Here is a 24,051-nt window from a genome sequence, read left to right on the forward strand (position 1 = left end):
CAAAAGGGGGTTGTATATGCAGTACTCCCTTGACAAACTTTTGGACTTCAGGAACTGAAGCCAATTCTTTCTGGAAGAAAATCGACAGGGCCGAAATTTGAACCTTAATGGACCCCAATTTGAGGCCCATAGACACTCCTGTTTGTAGGAAATGCAGGAATCGACCGAGTTGAAATTCCTCCGTGGGGGCCTTCTTGGCCTCACACCATGCAACATATTTTCGCCAAATGCGGTGATAATGTTGTGCGGTCACCTCCTTCCTGGCTCTGACCAGGGTAGGGATGACCTCTTCCGGAATGCCTTTTTCCCTTAGGATCCGGCGTTCAACCGCCATGCCGTCAAACGCAGCCGCGGTAAGTCTTGGAACAGACATGATCCTTGCTGAAGCAAGTCCCTTCTTAGTATCTCTTGAAGTTCCGGGTACCACGTCCTTCTTGGCCAATCCGGAGCCACGAGTATAGTTCTTACTCCTCTCCGTCTTATAATTCTCAGTACCTTGGGTATGAGAGGCAGAGGAGGGAACACATACACCGACTGGTACACCCACGGTGTTACCAGAGCGTCCCAGCTATTGCCTGAGGTTCTCTTGACCTGGTGCAATACCTGTCCAGTTTTTTGTTCAGACGGGACGCCATCATGTCCACCTTTGGTCTTTCCCAACGGTTCACAATCATGTGGAAGACTTCCAGATGAAGTCCCCACTCTCCCGGGTGGAAGTCGTGCCTGCTGAGGAAGTCTGCTTCCCAGTTGTCCACTCCCGGAATGAACACCGCTGACAGTGTTATCACATGATTTTTCGCCCCGCGAAGAATCCTTGCTGCCATTTCCCTCCTGCTTCTTGTGCCGCCCTGTCTGTTTACGTGGGCGACTGCCGTGATGTTGTCCGACTGGATCAGCACCGGTTGACTTTGAAGCAGAGGTCTTCCTAGGCTCAGAGCATTGTAAATTGCCCTTAGCTCCAGTATATTTATGTGGAGAGAAGTCTCCAGACTTGACCACACTCCTTGGAAATTTCTTCCCTGTGTGACTGCTCCCCAGCCTCTCAGGCTGGCATCCGTGGTCACCAGGACCCAGTCCTGAATGCCGAATCTGCTGCCCTCTAGTAGATGAGCACTCTGCAGCCACCACAGAAGAGACACCCTTGTCCTTGGAGACAGGATTATCCGCTGATGCATCTGAAGATGCGATCCGGACCATTCGTCCAGCAGATCCCACTGAAAAATTCTTGCGTGAAATCTGCCGAATGGAATCGCTTCGTAAGAAGCCACCATTTTTCCCAGGACTCTTGTGCATTGATGCACTGACACTTGGCCTGGTTTTAGGAGGTTTCTGACTAGCTCGGATAACTCCCTGGCTTTCTCCTCCGGGAGAAACACCTTTTTCTGGACTGTGTCCAGAATCATCCCTAGGAACAGCAGACGTGTCGTCGGAATCAGCTGCGATTTTGGAATATTTAGAATCCACCCGTGCTGTCGTAGAACTACTTGAGATAGTGCTACTCCGACCTCCAACTGTTCTCTGGACCTTGCCCTTATCAGGAGATCGTCCAAGTAAGGGATAATTAAGACGCCTTTTCTTTGAAGAAGAATCATCATTTCGGCCATTACCTTGGTAAAGACCCGGGGTGCCGTGGACAATCCAAACGGCAGCGTCTGAAACTGATAGTGACAGTTCTGTACCACGAACCTGAGGTACCCTTGGTGAGAAGGGCAAATTGGGACATGGAGGTAAGCATCCTTGATGTCCAGGGACACCATATAGTCCCCTTCTTCCTGGTTCGCTATCACTGCTCTGAGTGACTCCATCTTGATTTGAACCTTTGTATGTAAGTGTTCAAAGATTTCAGATTTAGAATAGGTCTCACCGAGCCGTCTGGCTTCAGTACCACAAATAGTGTGGAATAATACCCCTTTCCTTGTTGTAGGAGGGGTACTTTGATTAACACCTGCTGGGAATACAGCTTGTGAATTGTTTCCAATACTGCCTCCCTGTCGGAGGGAGACGTTGGTAAAGCAGACTTCAGGAACCTGCGAGGGGGAGACATCTCAAATTTCCAATCTGTACCCCTGGGATACTACTTGTAGGATCCAGGGGTCCACTTGCGAGTGAGCCCACTGCGTGCTGAAACTCTTGAGACGACCCCCCACCGCACCTGAGTCCGCTTGTACGGCCCCAGCGTCATGCTGAGGACTTGCAGAAGCGGTGGAGGGCTTCTGTTCCTGGGAAGGGGCTGCCTGCTGCAGTCTTCTTCCCTTTCCTCTACCCCAGGGCAGATATGACTGGCCTTTGCCCGCTTGCCCTTATGGGGACGAAAGGACTGAGGCTGAAAAGACGGTGTCTTTTTCTGCTGAGATGTGACTTGGGGTAAAAAAGGTGGATTTTCCAGCTGTTGCCGTGGCCACCAGGTCCGATGGACCGACCCCAAATAACTCCTCCCCTTTATACGGCAATACTTCCATGTGCCGTTTGGAATCTGCATCACCTGACCACTGTCGTGTCCATAAACATCTTCTGGCAGACATGGACATCGCACTTACTCTTGATGCCAGAGTGCAAATATCCCTCTGTGCATCTCGCATATATAGAAATGCATCCTTTAAATGCTCTATAGCCAATAAAATACTGTCCCTGTCAAGGGTATCAATATTTTCAGTCAGGGAATCCGACCAAGCCACCCCAGCACTGCACATCCAGGCTGAGGCGATCGCTGGTCGCAGTATAACACCAGTATGTGTGTATATACTTTTTAGGATATTTTCCAGCCTCCTATCAGCTGGCTCCTTGAGGGCGGCCGTATCTGGAGACGGTAACGCCACTTGTTTTGATAAGCGTGTGAGCGCCTTATCCACCCTAGGGGGTGTTTCCCAACGCGCCCTAACTTCTGGCGGGAAAGGGTATAACGCCAATAATTTTCTATCGGGGGAAACCCACGCATCATCACACACTTCATTTAATTTATCTGATTCAGGAAAAACTACAGGTAGTTTTTTCACACCCCACATAATACCCTTTTTTGGTGGTACTTGTAGTATCAGAAATATGTAACACCTCCTTCATTGCCCTTAACATGTAACGTGTGGCCCTAATGGAAAATACGTTTGTTTCTTCACCGTCGACACTGGAGTCAGTGTCCGTGTCTGTGTCGACCGACTGAGGTAATGAGCGTTTTAAAGCCCCTGACGGTGTTTGAGACGCCTGGACAGGTACTAATTGGTTTGCCGGCCGTCTCATGTCGTCAACCGACCTTGCAGCGTGTTGACATTATCACGTAATTCCCTAAATAAGCCATCCATTCCGGTGTCGACTCCCTAGAGAGTGACATCACCATTACAGGCAATTGCTCCGCCTCCTCACCAACATCGTCCTCATACATGTCGACACACACGTACCGACACACAGCACACACACAGGGAATGCTCTGATAGAGGACAGGACCCCACTAGCCCTTTAGGGAGACAGAGGGAGAGTTTGCCAGCACACACCAAAACGCTATAATTATACAGGGACAACCTTATATAAGTGTTTTCCCTTATAGCATCTTAATATATAATAATATCGCCACATAAAATGCCCCCCCTCTCTGTTTTAACCCTGTTTCTGTAGTGCAGTGCAGGGGAGAGCCTGGGAGCCTTCCTAGCAGCGGAGCTGTGTAGGAAAATGGCGCTGTGTGCTGAGGAGAATAGGCCCCGCCCCCTTTTCGGCGGGCTTCTTCTCCCGTTTTTCTGACAACCTGGCAGGGGTTAAATACATCCATATAGCCCCAGAGGCTATATGTGATGTATTTTTAGCCAGCATAGGTACTTTCATTGCTGCCCAGGGCGCCCCCCCCAGCGCCCTGCACCCTCAGTGACCGTTGGTGTGAAGTGTGCTGAGAGCAATGGCGCACAGCTGCAGTGCTGTGCGCTACCTCATGAAGATTGAGAAGTCTTCAGCCGCCGGTTTCTGGACCTCTTCTCTCTTCGGCATCTGCAAGGGGGTCGGCGGCGCGGCTCCGGTGACCCGTCCAGGCTGTACCTGTGATCGTCCCTCTGGAGCTAGTGTCCTGTAGCCTAAGAAGCCAATCCATCCTGCACGCAGGTGAGTTCACTTCTTCTCCCCTAAGTTCCTCGTTGCAGTGAGCCTGTTGCCAGCAGGACTCACTGAAAATAAAAAACCTAACAAAACTTTTATTCTAAGCAGCTCTTTAGGAGAGCCACCTAGATTGCACCCTTCTCGGCCGGGCACAAAAACCTAACTGAGGCTTGGAGGGGGGTCATAGGGGGAGGAGCCAGTGCACACCACCTGATCCTAAAGCTTTTACTTTTGTGCCCTGTCTCCTGCGGAGCCGCTGTTCCCCATGGTCCTTACGGAGTCCCCAGCATCCACTTAGGACGTCAGAGAAATTAAGTAGTTCCGCCTATCACAAGTAACCTGCTTTTCCTGTCCATTCTACTGATGCTACACAGTCACTAACCACTCACTGACAGGGAGTGCCTACTGATACCACTGTGGTGCTCCCAACAGTAGGAAAGTAGTCACTGCCGCCACCAGGTTCATTCACTGGAACAGCTTGCTTGTGGGTATTGGGGGTAATTCCAAGTTGATCGCAGCAGGATTTTTTTTAGCAATTGGGCAAAACCATGTGCACTGCAGGGGAGGCAGATATAACATGTGTAGAAAGAGTTAGATTTGGGTGGGTTATTTTGTTTCTGTGCAAGGTAAATACTGGCTGCTTTATTTTTACACTGCAAATTAGATTGCAGATTGAACAAACCCCACCCAAATCTAACTCTCTCTGCACATGTTATATCTGCCTCCCCTGCAGTGCACATGGTTTTGCCCAATTGCTAAAAAAATTCCTGCTGCGATCAACTTGGAATTACCCCCATTGTGTGTAGCTGCTGCAGCACATTCTTTATTGGGTCCTCCTGGTACTTACTTTGGATCAGGGCTGCAAGGTAGTGGGCTAAACACTGACTACCGGATGCTGGGTTCCATAGCAGCTGGAGGATGAAGAAGTGTTAGCTCTTAACTGTTGGTAGGATTTCAGTCCACATAATATCCTTTTAAGGAAGAGAGCAGGACATTGACAATAGTAATGTTTGTTGCAACCTAAAAAATAAACAGCTTATTGACTTAACACCCATTTAAAATGTAGTGGATGTACACATATAGTTCAAATGGGACTATTTTGCCATTTATACACATATTAGCAAACAATGATGGACAGATGGAACATGAAACTCTAAAACTCCTGCCCAAATTAGTTCTATGATATGGGTCTCTAGGGTCCCCCCTCCCTACCAAATATGGGGGCAGATGTATTAAGCCTGGAGAAGTGATAAAGCAGTGATAAGTGCAAGGTGATAATGCACCAGCCAGTCAGCTAACTGTCAATTTACATATTGGAGCTGACTGGCTGGTGCGTTATCAACTTACACTTATCACTGCTTTATCACTTCTCCAGGCTTAATACATCTGCCCTACGGTTCCAGGAGAGTAGGCTCCAGAATTTCGGAGTACCTATTTAATTTATGGCCCTGGTGCTCAGCTCCGTAAGACCTCCAGAGGACACCACACCATAGGATTAATTACAATCTCTCCAGTGCTCCAAAATCGGTTTAGGTCTGGAGTAAAGCTATGTACATACTGTGCAATAAGTGTGCCGAACAGTCAATTCTCGGCTGCTTGGTCCGATTGCACTGTGTACACAACACCCGATTCCAACGGTTGTTCCAACAGCTCCTGACATCTGACTGCACAATGAGCTGCTATTGGCCCTCATTCCGAGTTGTTCGCTCGCAAGCTGCTTTTAGCAGCATTGCGCACGCTAAGCCGCCGCCTACTGGGAGTGAATCTTAGCTTACCAAAATTGCGAACGAAAGATTCCCAAAATTGCGAATAGAAATTTCTAAGCAGTTTCTGAGTAGCTCGAGACTTACTCTGCCACTGCGATCAGTTCAGTCAGTTTCGTTCCTGGTTTGACGTCACAAACACACCCAGCGTTCGCCCAGACACTCCCCCGTTTCTCCAGCCACTCCCGCGTTTTTCCCAGAAACGGCAGCGGTTTTTCACACACTCCCATAAAACGGCCAGTTTCCGCCCAGAAACACCCACTTCCTGTCAATCACACAACGATCACCAGAACGAAGAAAAAACCTCGTAATGCCGTGAGTAAAATACCAAACTTCTTAGCAAATTTACTTGGCGCAGTCGCAGTGCGAACATGGCGCATGCGCAGTTTGCGGAAAATCGCTGCGATGCGATGAAAAAGAACGAGCGAACAACTCGGAATGAGGGCCACTATACAGCAAATGTCACCTGCCCAACATAGGGCCTAATTCAGACCTGATTGCAGCAGCAAAATTGTTCTCGAATGGTCAAAACCATGTGCACTGCAGGGGGGGCAGATATAACATGTGCAGATAAATTTAGATTTGAGTGGTTTATTTTGTTTCTGTGCAGGGTGAATACTGGCTCCTTTATGTTTACACTGCAATTTAGATTTCAGATTAAACACACCCCACCCAAATCTAACTCTCTCTGCACGTGTTATATTTGCCCCATCTGCAGTGCACATATGTGGTAATTCAGATCTGATCGCTGGGCTGTTTTTTTGCTGCCCTAAGATCAGATAGTCGCCACCTACAGGGGGAGGGGAAAAGCCTGTGCAAGTGTGCAATTGCTTCATTAGCAGAGCTGTACAAAAATCTATTTGTGCAGTCTCTGTGCAGCCCAGGACTTACTCAGCCACTGCGATTGAATCCTCCTGATCGAGGCCGGAGCGGACCTCAGACATCCTCCCTCAAAACGCCTGAGCCCGCCTGCGTTTTTCCTGACACTCACGGAAAATGGTCAGTTGCCACCCACAAACGACCTCTTCCTGTCAATCTACTTGCAAACACCCGTGTGACTGGATCCTTCGCGCCGATCCCCGTAGCAGACGTCTGTCGCACTGGCGCAGTGCGGCTCAGACGCATGCGCAGTTCAGATCTGATCGCATGCTGTGCGAAAACACACAGCAGCGATCAGATCTGAATTACCCCCCATGGTTTTGCCCATTAGAGAACAATTTTGCTGCTGCAATCAGGTCTGAATTAGGCCCACAGTGCATTTAAAAATGTTGTCTCAACAATTTTTAGGCATAATTATCGTTCAGTTAGGAACAATAATTGTGTAGTTTTTACACTGGAAAGATGATGTTCATTGGATCATTTCACCTCTCAATTTTGTTTTGTTTTGTTTACAAATCGTGGACTGTTTCTCTAATCTGTCAGGTGCATTTTAACTCATAAACTGGTACACACCTAACGATAAATAATTGTCCGATGAACGATATAGCAGTAGTTCATCAGTGGGTGTATTCACCCGATATGTCTGTGAACAATGTCGCTAACAGACATATCAGGGCGGCAGTGCAGCAGAGCCGATGCAGATATATCATTCGGATATATTGGCATGTCTAGCTGTATGTATGCAGGGGCAGATTAAGAGAATAGAGGGCCCATTTGCAAGATCCTTGTGGGCCCCCTGCTCTCTGTCAGCAGGCGCAGCAAAGCCTAGTGCGCATGCGCAGGTCCTCGATAAAAACAGCACCCGTGCCTTATTCCTGAGGACAAATCTACCCCGCAGTAGCGAATCATTGGGAAAATGGCCGCCATGCTATTTCCCCAGTGATTTATGTCACCACTGTCGGCTGCCGATGGACTCTGGAAGAGTAATTATAATTACAGTATATGGGTGCAGGGTGTGTAGTATGGGCCTCCCTGTACCCAATATAAGGGGTAATTCAGAGTTGATAGCAGCAGCAAATTTGTGAGCAGATGGGCAATACCATGTGCACTGCAGGTGTGGCAATTGTAACATTTGCAGAGAGAGTTAGATTTGGGTGGGTTATATTGTTTCTGTACAGGGTAAATACTGGCTGCTTTATTTTTACACCGCAATTTAGATTTCAGTTTGCACAAACCCCACCCAAATCTAACTCTCTCTGTACACGTTATATCTGCCCCCCCATCCCCCACTCCTGCAATGTACATGGTTTTGCCCATTTGCTAACAAATTTGCTGCTGCGATCAACTCGGAATTAGGCCCATAGATACGACAATGTGTGTACTGGCAACCTGCCAGCTGTCCCATATGCTGACTGCAGACACCAACAACAATGATTTCACCGCTGGTCAGGCAGATTTAAATGCCCGCCTAGTTGACATATAGCGTGGCCGATGGATGGGGGGGAGGGGGGGGGGGGGGGGGGGGGGGGGAGTCAGTATGATAAGGAGAAGGGAGAGGTCAAGTACAGTCCAGCAATTAGGATTATATATGGCTAGTCAGAAGACAAGTGTTAAAGATAAGTGTCAGTGGCGGTGGGTGTTGTGGGGCGCGGCGGCTCCCGGCCGTTGCTAGGCAACGGGACCGGCGCATCACTTCCGCCGCTGAGCGTCCGGGGCCGCCCGGCGGCCGCCCTGCACTCCCGTCCCGGCTGTTACTAAGCAGCTGCGCCTGTCAACAGCTGGGCAATTAGGTCTGGGGGGGCTGGTCTGCTGGCTCTCCTGTGATAGGTCAATAGGACCTTTTTATGGGAGCCAAGATCAGGCAGCCTCACCAGTGATAGCTTCCTGTGAAGCTGTGTCCTGCCCCTGGAGTGTTCCTGTACAGCCAGTTCAATCCTGTGTCCAGTATCCTGGTGTCCGGAGCCTGTTCCTGGGAATCTGATCCAGCCTTCCGAGTCCTGAGTTCCTGAATCTTCAGCCCTAGGGTCCTGTTCCTTCCACGTGCACCTTTTCCGGTGTCGTGAATAGAGGCTCTGCCGCACCTTACGGCTTTGTCCGTATTATCCTTATCTTTTGCGTTTTTGCGGAGGTTCCGCCACTGTTGTCTTGCCGAACTACGACGTATGCTGCGCCGCACATAAATTAGTTTATTGTTTTTGCATTGGTTCCCCTATCTCTTTCGTGTCTGTCTTAGTTAGTTGTTCTCTCTCTGTCTCGGTTAACGCCTTGTCACCAACTAGGACCGGGGGGCATCGGAGTTCGGGCAGACCTAATCCGCCCGTTCAAACACGGCTGCCGTGGGCCCAAGAAACCATAGTCTCGCAGGCGTTGACCGACCACTAGGGAGAACTGCAGCATCACGTTTCAGTACTTGGAACTCATCTATTACCACCCTGTCTCTCGGGTTCCGAGTACGTCGAACATAACAATAAGAGCCAGATTAAGGGAGACATTATTTGGGGGGAGATGTGTGCTGAGCGAACCGCTCACCACACATCGCTCCCCCGCTCAGCACAGCGCGATGTGTGCTGAGCGTGCGGGGGGAGCGCTCATTTCACCCAGTGGGTGAAATGAGCGACCTGCTAGCAATCTAGCACCAGGCCAATCTAGCACCAGCGATAGCGATGCGCGGGGCTGCGCATCGCTATCGCTGTGGGGGTACACACGGAGAGATCACTGCTTAAAATCTAAGCAATCTGGTCAGATTGCTTAGATTTTAAGCAGCGATCGCTCCGTGAGTACCCCCCCCCCCCCCCCTTATGAATAGGCTACGGGGGGGCAGTTGTTGGAAAGGATAGCCAGTCTATCCCCTTGCTGGGGAAGGAATTTACTAAAGGTCGATTTTCATTGATTTTGGACATTTAAAATCGAACAAACTCAATGTGGTACTTCCAGGGCCAAAACACACATTTCTTAATATTAAGAAATTAATATAAAAAATCCCGTTAGCAAATGTGTGTCTCAGCCCCTGAAAAACAACATCAACTGAGATCAATTTTAATCTGTCTTCAGCAATTTTAAATTGATCAAAATCGACCTTTAGTAAATGCCCGTCCTTGAGTGGTCATGGATAAATTGGAGAGACAGACTAAAGATGAGTACACACCTATAAAATCTTTGACCCATTCCAATAACGGTTGAACAGACTGACCAGTTGAACAGACTGATGATTATATAGGTGTGTATGCAGGACCGTTACTGAAGCATTAAAATGCTCCTGCAAGAGTCGGGATCGTGAAGTCGCATCTTCTATGCTGTTTAATATTTATCTGCGCAACCTTCAGATCCCACAGAAGCGCACACTGAGCTATTTCTAACAGGGCTCACAGGGGGTCAAGCTGGGTATGCAGCACTTCGCCAATCAGAAGCGTTTACCCCATCACCCGAGTGACTGAAAAGGTGTGTACTCAGCTTTAGAGAGATGTTAGGGTGCGGCTCTTGGGAGTGTTGTTGTATGTTGTAGATAGGAGCGAGGGGGGAAAATTAGGCCACAGTTCTGTGCAGAATTTCAGGCTTCCTGCATGCCAATAATCCTGCAGATAGGTCAGCAAATATACAAAAATTTGCTAAAATAAGTAACACTCAATTGGCTTACAAATATACAGTGCATCCGGAAAGTATTCACAGCACTTCACTTTTTCCACATTTTGTTATGTTACGGCTTTATTCCAAAATGGAATAACTTATTTTTTTCCCTTAAAATTTTACACATAATACCCCATAATGACAATATGAAAACAGTTTTTTGGAGATTTTTGTAAATTTATTAAAAATAAAAAACTAAGAAATCTCATGTACATAAGTATTCACAGCCTTTGCTCAATACTTTGTTGATGCACCTTTTGCAGCAATTACAGCCTCAAGTCTTGAATATGATACCACAAGCTTGGCACACCTATCTTTGGGCAGTTTTGTCCATTCCTCTTTGCAGCACCTCTCAAGCTCCATCAGGTTGGATGGGAAGCACCGGTGCACAGCCATGTTCAGATCTCTCCAGAGATGTTCAATCGGATTCAAGTCTGGGCTCTGGCTGGGCCACTCAAGGACATTCACAGAGTTGTCCTGAAGCCACTCCTTTGATATCTTGGCTGTGTGCTTAGGGTCGATGTCCTGCTGAAAGACAAACTGTCACCCCAGGCTTAGGTCAAGAACACTCTGGAGCAGGTTTTCATCCAGGATGTCTCTGCTGCATTCATCTTTCCCTCTATCCTGACTAGTCTCCCAGTTCCTGCAGCTGAAAAACATCCCCACAACATGATGCTGCCACCACCATGCTTCACTGTAGGGATGGTATTGACCTGGTGATGAGCCATACCTGGTTTCCTCCAAACATGACGCCTGGCATTCACACTAAAGAGTTCAATCTTTGTCTCATCAGAGCAGAGAACTTTGTTTCTCATGGTCTGAGAGTCCTTCAGGTGCATTTTGGCAAACTCCAGGCGGGCTTCCATGTGGTTTTTACTAAGGAGAGGCTTCGGTTTGACCACTCTACCATACAGGCCTGATTGGTGGATTGCTGCAGAGATGGTTGTCCTTCTGGAAGGTTCTTCTCTCTCCACAGAGGAATGCTGTAGCTCTGACAGAGTGACCATCAGGTTCACCTCCCTGACTAGGACCCTTCTCCCCTGATCGCTTGGTTTAGATGGCTGGCCAGCTCTAGGAAGAGTCCTAGTGGTTCCGAACTTCTTCCATTTACAAATGATTGAGGCCACTATGCTCATTGGGACCTTCAAAGCAGCAGATATTTTTCTGTACCCTTCCCGAGATTTGTGCCTCGAGACAATCCTGTTTCAGAGGTCTACACACAATTTCTTTGACTTCATGCTTGGTTTTTGCTCAGACATGCACTGTCAAGTGTGAGACCTTATATAGACAGGTGCGTGCCTTTCCAAATCATGTCCAATCAACTGAATTTACCACAGGTGGACTCCAATTAAGCTCAAGGATGATCAGTGGAAAAAAGGATGCACCTGAGCTCAATATTGAGCATGTGATTTCTTAGTTTTTTATTTTTAATAAATTTGCAGAAATCCCAAAAAAAACTTTCTTCACGTTGTCATTATAGGGTATTGTGTGTATAATTTTGAGGGGGAAAAATAAATGTATTCCATTCTGGAATAAGGCTGTAACATAACAAAATGTGGAAAAAGTGAAGCGCCGTGAATACTTTCCAGATGCACTGTATTTCAAATAGAATGAAATCTGTTTACAGTACATTAAAAGAAACATAGAACGGATGATGTGTTCCAAAAACTACTTAGCATGTGCAAAGTAGGAGAATGAGAGAGTGAGGAGTGATGACTGCATGTTAGTGACAGAGATCTTCAATAATAATCACATTCAGGTCTTTTTGCTCATGCCTGTAGCCATTAATTGACCAGCTGCTCTCAGAGCTCCCATAGCCAGCGAGTGCTATGTGACAGGAAATGACAGTGCCAAGTAATGTGGGATGGATAAAAATAATGCAGGCAAGACCATTCTCTCTTTGCTGTAATTTAATGTATTTATATCACATACTATCTAGCTGCCTTTCTTGTGCAGAGCTAAGTCTAGTACCACGTAAATAATGATTACCTTGTTACTTTACAGCAGTTATCTTTAGCAATAGTTTCAGTATAACATTATTATTTTAAATAGATTGCATTGCCTCCCAGAATGTTATCTTAGAAAACCATTATGATTTTGGACAATATATACGCTGTGATACAGTATCATATTGCAAATGTGTAGGTAACATTGCAACTTTAAAGTGGTAAAATGACCTTGTGGTCATTACTTTTCAATGCAATTAATCTGCAGTTTATTACATTTATAAACTGTTGCACAAATGTCGTAACACGAAACAAATAAAACACACTCTTTAGATAAGATTATATTGCAGTTAGCTTACAGTACTATGGCAGGAAGGCTCAACACAAGACGCCCCACATTAGGTTCCATATATAGCAGTGCTTGTAAAAGCTACCCCTGTATCCTACAATGCCAGGCAATTACCTCAGGCTTCACAGCTGGTGAAACCGCACCTAAATACCTTAGTGACCCCTTATCACTGTGTAGGTGGTACAAAGTGCATGGGTTGGTAGTGCATATTTCCAGACCCTCCAACATGACCCGCCCCACTAGGTACAAAATGCTCTGTTTCTGGACTTCCCTCTTAATTTATGATTTCCATCACCTGTGTTGAACTAGTTAAATGATAAGAAAGCTGTTTCTTCACAGGTGATGGCAATAATAAATTAAGAGGGAAGTCCTGAAACAGAGCATTTTGTACCTAGTGGGGCGGGTCATGTTGGAGGGTATGTATTTACTCTTCCACCTCCTCTGCCCAGATCAGTACTTAATTAGAAAAATGTATACACAGCTCCTTCTTCATGTCCCGCACAGTCTAATAATAAGAATTTACTTACCGATAATTCTATTTCTCGGAGTCCGTAGTGGATGCTGGGGTTCCTGAAAGGACCATGGGGAATAGCGGCTCCGCAGGAGACAGGGCACAAAAAGTAAAGCTTTAGGATCAGGTGGTGTGCACTGGCTCCTCCCCCTATGACCCTCCTCCAAGCCTCAGTTAGGATACTGTGCCCGGACGAGCGTACACAATAAGGAAGGATTTTGAATCCCGGGTAAGACTCATACCAGCCACACCAATCACACTGTACAACCTGTGATCTGAACCCAGTTAACAGTATGATAACAGCGGAGCCTCTGAAAAGATGGCTCACAACAATAATAACCCGATTTTTGTAACTATGTACAAGTAATGCAGATAATCCGCACTTGGGATGGGCGCCCAGCATCCACTACGGACTCCGAGAAATAGAATTATCGGTAAGTAAATTCTTATTTTCTCTATCGTCCTAGTGGATGCTGGGGTTCCTGAAAGGACCATGGGGATTATACCAAAGCTCCCAAACGGGCGGGAGAGTGCGGATGACTCTGCAGCACCGAATGAGAGAACTCCAGGTCCTCCTTAGCCAGGGTATCAAATTTGTAGGATTTTACAAACGTGTTTGCCCCTGACTAAATAGCCGCTCGGCAAAGTTGTAAAGCCGAGACCCCTCGGGCAGCCGCCCAAGATGAGCCCACCTTCCTTGTGGAATGGGCATTTACATATTTTGGCTGTGGCAGGCCTGCCACCGAATGTGCAAGCTGAATTGTATTACACATCCAACTAGCAATAGTCTGCTTAGAAGCAAGAGCACCCAGTTTGTTGGGTGCATACAGGATAACAGCAAGTCAGTTTTCCTGACTCCAGCCGTCCTGGAACCTATACTTTCAGGGCCCTGACAACATCCAGCAACTTGGAGTCCTCCAAGTCCCTAGTAGGCGCAAGGCACCACAATAAGCTGGTTCAGGTGAAACACTGACACCACCTTAGGGAGAGAACTGGGGACGAGTCCGCAGCTCTGCCCTGTCCGAATGGACAAACAGATATGGGCTTTTTTGAGAAAAACCCCACCAATTTGACACTCGCCTGGCCCAGGCCAGGGCCAAGAGCATGGTCACTTTTCATGTGAGATGCTTCAAATCCACAGATTTGACTGGTTTTAAACCAATGTCATTTGAGGAATCCCAGAACTACGTTGAGATCCCACAGTGCCACTGGAGGCACAAAAGGGGGTTGTATATGCAATACTCCCTTGACAAACTTCTGGACTTCAGGAACTGAAGCCAATTCTTTCTGGAAGAAAATCGACAGGGCCGAAATTTGAACCTTAATGGGCCCCAATTTGAGGCCCATAGACACTCCTGTTTGCAGGAAATGCAGGAATCGACCGAGTTGAAATTTCTTCGCGGGGCCTTCCTGGCCTCACACCACGCAACATATTTTCGCCACATGTGGTGATAATGTTGTGCGGTCACCTCCTTCCTGGCTTTGACCAGGGTAGGAATGACCTCTTCCGGAATGCCTTTTTCCCTTAGGATCCGGCGTTCCACCGCCATGCCGTCAAACGCAGCTGCGGTAAGTCTTGGAACAGACATGGTACTTGCTGAAGCAAGTCCCTTCTTAGCGGCAGAGGCCATAAGTCCTCTGTGAGCATCTCTTGAAGTTCCGGGTACCAAGTCCTTCTTGGCCAATCCGGAGCCATGAGTATAGTTCTTACTCCTCTACGTCTTATAATTCTCAGTACCTTAGGTATGAGAAGCAGAGGAGGGAACACATACACCGACTGGTACACCCACGGTGTTACCAGAACGTCCACAGCTATTGCCTGAGGGTCTCTTGACCTGGCGCAATACCTGTCCCGTTTTTTGTTCAGACGGGACGCCATCAAGTCCACCTTTGGTATTTCCCAACGGTTCACCATCATGTGGAAAAACTTCCCGATGAAGTTTCCACTCTCCCGGGTGGAGGTCGTGCCTGCTGAGGAAGTCTGCTTCCCAGTTTCCACTCCCGGAATGAAACACTGCTGACAGTGCTATCACATGATTTTCCGCCCAGCGAAAAGTCCTTGCAGTTTTTGCCATTGCCCTCCTGCTTCTTGTGCCGCCCTGTCTGTTTACGTGGGCGACTGCCGTGATGTTTTTCCCACTGGATCAATACCGGCTGACCTTGAAGCAGAGGTCTTGCTAAGCTTAGAGCATTATAAATTTACCCTTAGCTCCAGTATATTAATGTGGAGAAAAGTCTCCAGACTTGATCACACTCCCTGGAAATTTTTTCCTTGTGTGACTGCTCCCCAGCCTCTCGGGCTGGCCTCCGTGGTCACCAGCATCCAATCCTGAATGCCGAATCTGCGGCCCTCTAGAAGATGAGCACTCTGTAACCACCACAGGAGAGACACCCTTGTCCTTGGATATAGGGTTATCCGCTGATGCATCTGAAGATGCGATCCGGACCATTTGTCCAGCAGATCCCACTGAAAAGTTCTTGCGTGAAATCTGCCGAATGGAATTGCTTCGTAGGAAGCCACCATTTTTACCAGGACCCTTGTGCAATGATGCACTGACACTTTTCCTGGTTTTAGGAGGTTCTTGACTAGCTCGGATAACTCCCTGGCTCTCATATCCGGGAGAAACACCTTTTTCTGGACTGTGTCCAGAATCATCCCTAGGCACAGCAGACGTGTCGTCAGGATCAGCTGCGATTTTGGAATATTTAGAATCCATCCGTGCTGTTGTAGCAGTATCCGAGATAGTGCTACTCCGACCTCCAACTGTTCCCTGGACTTTGCCCTTATCAGGAGATCGTCCAAGTAAGGGGTAATTAAGACGCCTTTTCTTCGAAGAAGAATCATCATTTCGGCCATTACCTTGGTAAAGACCCGGGGTGCCGTGGACAATCCAAACGGCAGCGTCTGAAACTGACAGTGACAGTTCTATACCACGAACCTGAGGTACCCTTAGTGAGAAGGGCAAATTTGGGACATGGAGGTAAGCATCCCTGATGTCCCGGGACACTATATAGTCCCCTTCTTCCTGTTCGTTATCACTGCTCTGAGTGACTCCATCTTGATTTGAACCTTTGTAAGTGTTCAAATTTTTTTAGATTTAGAATAGGTCTCACCTAGCCTTCTGGCTTCAGTACCACAATATAGTGTGGAATAATACCCCTTTCCTTGTTGTAGGAGGGGTAATTTGATTATCACCTGCTGGGAATACAGCTTGTGAATTTTTTCCCATACTGCCTCCTTGTCGGAGGGATACCTTGGTAAAGCAGACTTCAGGAGCCTGCGAGGGGGAAACGTTTCGACATTCCAATCTGTACCCCCTGGGATACTACTTGTAGGATCCAGGGGTCCTGTACGGTCCCAGCGTCATGCTGAGAGCTTGGCAGAAGCGGTGGAAGGCTTCTGTTCCTGGGAATGGGCTGCCTGCTGCAGTCTTCTTCCCTTTCCTCTATCCCTGGGCAAATATGACTCTTATAGGGACGAAAGGACTGAGGCTGAAAAGACGGTGTCTTTTTCTGCAGAGATGTGACTTAGGGTAAAAACGGTGGATTTTCCAGCAGTTGCCGTGGCCACCAGGTCCCATGGACCGACCCCAAATAACTCCTCTTCCTTTATACGGCAATACACCTTTGTGCCGTTTGGAATCTGCATCACCTGACCACTGTCGTGTCCATAAACATCTTCTGGCAGATATGGACATCGCACTTACTCTTGATGCCAGAGTGCAAATATCCCTCTGTGCATCTCGCATATATAGAAATGCATCCTTTAAATGCTCTATAGTCAATAAAATACTGTCCCTGTCAAGGGTATCAATATTTTTAGTCAGGGAATCCGACCAAGCCACCCCAGCTCTGCACATCCAGGCTGAGGCGATCGCTGGTCGCAGTATAACACCAGTATGTGTGTATATACTTTTATATGATATTTTCCAGCCTCCTGTCAGCTGGCTCCTTGAGGACGGCCCTATCTATAGACGGTACCGCCACTTGTTTTGATAAGCGTGTGAGCGCCTTATCCACCCTAAGGGGTGTTTCCCAACGCGCCCTAACTTCTGGCGGGAAAGGGTATACCGCCAATAATTTTCTATCGGGGGGAACTTCATTTAATTTATCTGATTCAGGAAAAACTACAGGTAGTTTTTTCACATCCCACATAATACCCTCTTTTGTGGTACTTGTAGTATCAGAAATATGTAACACCTCCTTCATTGCCCTTAACGTGTGGCCCTAATAAGGAATACGTTTGTTTATTCACCGTCGACACTGGATTCAGTGTCCGTGTCTGTGTCTGTGTCGACCGACTAAGGTAAACGGGCGTTTTAAAACCCCTGACGGTGTTTTTGAGACGTCTGGACCGGTACTAATTGTTTGTCGGCCGTCTCATGTCGTCAACCGACCTTGCAGCGTGTTGACATTATCACGTAATTCCCTAAATAAGCCATCCATTCCGGTGTCGACTCCCTAGAGAGTGACATCACCATTACAGGCAATTGCTCCGCCTCCTCACCAACATCGTCCTCATACATGTCGACACACACGTACCGACACACAGCACACACACAGGGAATGCTCTGATAGAGGACAGGACCCACTAGCCCTTTGGAGAGGGAGAGTTTGCCAGCACACACCAAAAAAACGCTATAATTATATAGGGACAACCTTATATAAGTGTTTTCCCTTATAGCATCTTTTTATATATTTCTAACGCCAAATTAGTGCCCCCCCTCTCTGTTTTAACCCTGTTTCTGTAGTGCAGTGCAGGGGAGAGCCTGGGAGCCTTCCCTCCAGCCTTTCTGTGAGGGAAAATGGCGCTGTGTGCTGAGGAGATAGGCCCCGCCCCTTTTTCGGCGGGCTCGTCTCCCGCTCTTCAACGGATTCTGGCAGGGGTTAAATATCTCCATATAGCCCCCGGAGGCTATATGTGAGGTATTTTTTTTGCCAAAAAATAGGTTTACATTGCCTCCCAGGGCGCCCCCCTCCCAGCGCCCTGCACCCTCAGTGACTGCCGTGTGAAGTGTGCTGAGAGCAATGGCGCACAGCTGCAGTGCTGTGCGCTACCTTAAGAAGACTGAGGAGTCTTCTGCCGCCGATTCTGGACCTTCTTCTCTTTTCAGCATCTGCAAGGGGGCCGGCGGCGAGGCTCCGGTGACCATCCAGGCTGTACCTGTGATCGTCCCTCTGGAGCTAATGTCCAGTAGCCAAAGAAGCCAATCCATCCTGCACGCAGGTGAGTTCACTTCTTCTCCCCTAAGTCCCTCGTTGCAGTGATCCTGTTGCCAGCAGGACTCACTGTAAAATAAAAAACCTAAGCTAAACTTTTCTAAGCAGCTCTTTAGGAGAGCCACCTAGATTGCACCCTTCTCGGCCGGGCACAAAAATCTAACTGAGGCTTGGAGGAGGGTCATAGGGGGAGGAGCCAGTGCACACCACCTGATCCTAAAGCTTTACTTTTTGTGCCCTGTCTCCTGCGGAGCCGCTATTCCCCATGGTCCTTTCAGGAACCCCAGCATCCACTAGGACGATAGAGAAAGAACAGTTACACATGACATGTTTAGCAGGTTTACCTTACACCTGTCAGTCTGCAGGCAGGTACCTGTAGAGCCACAATATTAAGCTCTCACAGCTTAGCTCAGCCTCTACCTCAGTCTCTCAGTTGAAGATCACGCTCCAGGCTGTTCTCCTGCTTTTGGCATGTACAAGTTCTTTGTATTTCTTTTTTTTTAATATGCAGCTCTGATACCCTCCCTAGTGTCACTTTCAGCTGTCACTCACCTCTCCACACACAGGCTATCACAAGCAACCTTCATAGGTCCCATGACACTAATGGGGCTCTTCTGCTGCCAACCCTCTCTCCACTACACATGGCTTCCCTCTTCATGAGGCACCACCCTGCTGCGCTCTTTAGCCACATTGCTTGAATCTACAGTGACACCCACCTTAATAGGTGTAGTATGAAAAGAATTACTAGAATATCGACAGTCAGAATTACGACATGGACAATAAGTTGACAAGCAATATGTTGACATGTTCATAATGTCAGCAATTAACATGTCAACACCAGAATGTCGACATGTAGTACTTTAATAATATTTCTAAACCTAACACTAACCCTAAACCTAACCCTAAAAATAAAACAAAAATGTACTGTTAACATTCTGGTTTTTCGACATGTTAAATTTCGACATTATGTCCATGTACTTCTCGACCTTATGTCCATGTTAACATTCTGACTGGATACCCCTTACTGCACCTTTAGTCCTATTGGAGAAATAGCGCTATATAAATAAAATTATTATTATTATTTTTACTGGCTGCTGTGGGCTTTATGCATAGCGATGTCACCTCTCTTTAGTAAGGGCTGGGAATACCGACCGCGGCATCCCGATGATAAGAATCCTGGGAGAGTGTGGTACTTAAAACTACCGCCCTCCCCCCCACAGCCTAACCTTAACCCTCCCTGGGAGTGGCTAAACCTAAACACCTTCCCTGCAACCTAACCCCCCGGGCCGCATCCTAAACCTAATCCTCCCTCTGCAGGCTAAACCTAACCTCCATTACCAATACACACACCCTCGTGTGCGGCTTATTTCTCCGGCGGCCCGGCCAATGCTTGTTTGCGATCCCGGCAGATGGGATTCTAGGCGTGGCCTGGTGACCCTATTCGAGATGCCAGTGTTAGCATTCCGAGTAGTTGCCGGGATTCATCGGCATCGGTATTCTGCATCGGTATTCTGACTGCCGGAATCACGACCACCAGGACCTGGAATTAACACTGGAAGTAGTTTTAAATTCAATTATATGTTCTAGATCAGCGGTGGCCAACCTGTGGCTCTTGAGCCACATGCGGCTCTTTTCTTGTTCAAATGTGGCTCCTAACACAGAAAGTCACATGACCACAACAGATCAGGTAACCACTGCTCTCCAGAAAAACACGCAGCAGCACTATGGGGACTTAAGTCCCATACACAATGGGCGATTTGGAGCTGAAAGCTGCTCACTTTTGGTGTTTTGAGCTGCTTTCAGCTCAGAGCCGCCCAGTATGTATGGCCAAACCATGAGCGGTGAGGGCTGATGCACGCTCCCGCTTCATCGCTGGCAGCCGCCGTTCATCTGCTGGTATTACCAGTAGATGAACGGCGGGGTGAGCAGCTTTCCATAGCGTCCTGCTATGGAAAGCCGCTCACCCCCGCTGACATCACTTGGCAGCGGGGAAAAGCGCTCAGTGTGTATGGACCTTTAGAACTGAGGGAGCCAGATACTAGAGATGAGACACCCACCAGCAAACAGAGGACACATAAGGGGCTGCTGCAGTGGCATGAATTGGGGGAAGCTGAAGTGATACATGAGGGTGCTGGTTGAAGTGACAGGAGGGTGCTGGTTGAAGTGACAGGAGGGTGCTGGTTGAAGTGACAGGAGGGTGCTGGTTGAAGTGACAGGAGGGTGCTGGTTGGAGTGACAAGATGGTGCTGGATGGAGTGACACATGGGGGAGCTGAAGTGTATTATGTGAATCTGGATTTTTCAATATATTTTATGTGGGTCTGGCTTTTACAATTATTTTATGTGGAAGTAGCTTTTTCAGTGTATTTTATGTTGGATCTGGCTTTTTCAATGTATTTTATACCAGGGGCGTGGCCTAGAAGGCACAAGGCCACACCCCATTTTTGCATGTGTGCCTTCGGCTCGATGTCGGCTCTTTGACATACCTAACACATTTTTTTTGGCTCTTTGGTTCTGACTGGTTGGCCACCCCTGTTGTAGATATTTGCAGAAAATAAATATGACTTGCTATGAAGGAGATAGGATTGTGCTTTGCACTTGATTGTTCTAACAAACTTAAGGTATTAATTTGCATATGATATATGGGAGCTCTACGGAAAGTCAGACTCGGTATGTAACTTTTCTCTCAGCCTGATGTGCCTAGATCAGTATTTTAGAGAAATGTTCTTCAGCAAAATCCATTACAGTATCATTAAACTGTTTGCAAAAGTTATGACTAAAACAATGACTAAAATTAGAATAAAATGAAAACTGAGATCCATTGACTGAATCTTGACTAAAACGAAGCAAAAGACTAAAATGTTACAATAAACCAACTACAATTTTAAGTAAGTGACTAAGGGAGGTATTCAATTAGCCACAGTAAATACTGTGGCTAATTGTCTCACCGGGGGCTATCGAATTAGCCCCGATAATCCGGCACATGACGCAGTTTGCTGGGGATTTTCTTTCACCTGCCTCAGACACCAATTCCCGAAAACAATCCCGTTGCTGCGACTACCGAAAACACATGTTTCACTGAACATGTGTGTTTTCAGGAGAAATTTTATTTTCGTACGGGCGATCTAATTGGATAGCCTATAAAAAAAATATCGGTGAAACATGAGGATGTTTTACAGCAGCTAATTGGATACCGCCCTTTGACTAAAACTAATTTGAAAATCCTTGTCAAAATTATCGCTGCCTGCTCCCTGCACCCCAGGGATTCACGGGCACTCTTACCTCCTCCTGGTTCCCAGACAAAGATGGCCACCATGCCCTTCCCCCTGACAAAATAAAACATGCACTCAACTCTGTGTTACTCTGTCACTGACAAGGTAAATTACACTGAGCTGTATTACTCTTCCTCTTTCCTCAATGACAGACCACACACAGGGCACTGTATTGCTCGGCCTACAGTCATAATATGGTCATATAACGCTGGAGTGATGTTACATTTAAACAATGTCAAATTAAACTATCACAGCAGTGCTTTCTTGATGCATATTAGCCTTTAGTAGTTTCTTACCACTGTACAGGGAGGGAAAAAAATTATATCCCCATGAATACATATTGAGCTGTGCTATAAAGCTGCATATTCATATCTTGGACATAGCTGCAGTGCCTACAGGACTCGATTGCAATGCAGAAGCATTTTTCATAAGTACTGCATTCAAACCTGCAACAAATCCATATCACCAAGCAGAAGCAATACATACAAGCATCCATCCTCAAGAAAAAGCACTGCATATAGAACTGCACAACCAAGAACAGTAGTGCTACATATAAATCTGTACAGTACAACAAAGAACAATAGCCCAGCATACAAACCTGTACAACAAAACAGAGAACTACATACACACCTGTACAACTAAGAGATCTGTACAGTCTACATAGAAATCTTTACAGGTTGAGTCTCCCATAACCAAAATGCTTGGGACCAGAAGTATTTTGGATTTTCCCATATTTTGGAATATTTGCATACCATAATAAGATGATATCTTGGGGATGGGAGCCAAGTCTCAACACTAAATGCATTTATGTTTATAAAGGATGCAGTTAATATACCGGCTGTTGGGATCTCAGCGTTCAGGAGACTGGCGTCAGAATCCTTTCAGCTGGTGATATCCCGCCAGACGGAATCCCAACAAGTGCTCTGTATTCTCACTCGGTTGGTGGGTCCACGCCACCAACCAAGTGGGAATAGAACCTGTGGCGAGCGCAGCGAGTCACTGGGCCTGGTGTGGGGAGCGAACCCGCTGCCTCACTGCTGTGATTCCGGCACACAGGATGCCGCTGTCGATATACTGACAGCTGGCATCCCGTCTGCCGGGATTTCATATGTTTTCTGCCTTATACACATAGCGTGAAGGTAATTTTATACAATATTTTTAATAATTTGGTCATGAAATACTTTGTGTACATTGAGCTATCACTATCTCAGTAGTGCTCAAAAGAATTTGGCTTTCAGAATATTTTGGATATTGGATTTTTGGATATGAAAGTCTCGTCCTCTGTCTTAAACTAAAGCACTTCATATAAACATGTGCCACCAAGCAAAAGCCCTGCACACAAATCTGTACCATCAAGCCAAGGCACTGCATACAAACTTGCACCACCAGTAGGAAGCACTGCATACAAACTTGCACCACCAGTAGGAAGCACTGCATACAAACTTGCACCACCAGTAGGAAGCACTGCATACAAACCTGCACCACCAGTAGGAAGCACTACATACAAACCTGCACTACTAGTAGGAAGCACTGCATACAAATCTACACCTCCATTAGGAAGCACTGCATACAAACCTGCACCACCAGTAGGAAGCACTGCATACAAACCTGCCCTACCAGTAGGGAGCACTGCATACAAATCTACACCTCCATTAGGAAGCACTGCATACAAACCTGCACAACCAGTAGGAAGAACTGCATACTGTACAAACCTGCACCTCTAGTAGGAAACACTACATACAAACCTGCACCACCAGTAGGAAGCACTGCATACAAATCTGCACCACCAGTAGTATGCACTACATACAAACCTGCACCACCAGTAGGAAGTACTGCATACAAACCTGCACCACTAGTAGTACGCACTACATACAAACCTGGAACACCAGTGTGAAGCACTGCATACAAACATGCACTACAAGTAGTAAGCACTGCATACAAATCTGCATTACCAGTAGGAAGCACTGCATACAAATCTGCACCACCAGTAGGAAGCACTGTATACAAATCTGCACCACCAGTAGGAAGCACTACTTATTAGCCTGCACCACCAGTAGGAAGCACTGCATACAACCCTGCACCACTATTATAAAGGACTGCATACAACCCTGCACCACTATTAGGAAGGACTGCATACAAACCTGCATAACTATAAGGAAGCACTGCATATAAACCTGCACCACCAGTAGGAAGCACTGCATACAAACCTACACCTTCATTAGGAAGCACTGCATACAAACTTTCACAACCAGTAGGAAGCACTGCGTACTGTGCAAACCTGCACCTCTAGCGGGAAACACTACATACAAACCTGCACCACCAGTAGGCAGCGCTCCGGCGGCGTTAGCCAATCAGAGCTTGCAGACCGGCTCCTGATTGGCTGCCAGTCCGCGAGCTCTGATTGGCTAGCGAACCGG

At 47.2% G+C, this 24,051-nt stretch overlaps 1 protein-coding gene across 4 annotated transcripts in view; it reads right to left on the reverse strand.

The window, feature by feature from the left end:
- The window catches only part of FAM131A (family with sequence similarity 131 member A), a 145,655-nt gene that overhangs the window by 116,019 nt on the left and 5,585 nt on the right, over positions 1-24,051 (reverse strand). The window contains exon 1 of one of the 4 annotated variants that reach the window (XM_063916609.1): positions 4,919-5,016. The exons of the other annotated variants lie outside the window; for them this stretch is intronic. The gene's annotated coding sequence lies outside the window, so the exon portion shown is untranslated. Of the gene's footprint in view, positions 1-4,918; positions 5,017-24,051 lie in introns of those variants that run through there. 4 annotated transcript variants of the gene reach the window in all.

The sequence above is a fragment of the Pseudophryne corroboree genome, chromosome 4 (assembly GCF_028390025.1).
Source record: "Pseudophryne corroboree isolate aPseCor3 chromosome 4, aPseCor3.hap2, whole genome shotgun sequence".
In the NCBI taxonomy this organism is placed as follows: domain Eukaryota; kingdom Metazoa; phylum Chordata; class Amphibia; order Anura; family Myobatrachidae; genus Pseudophryne; species Pseudophryne corroboree.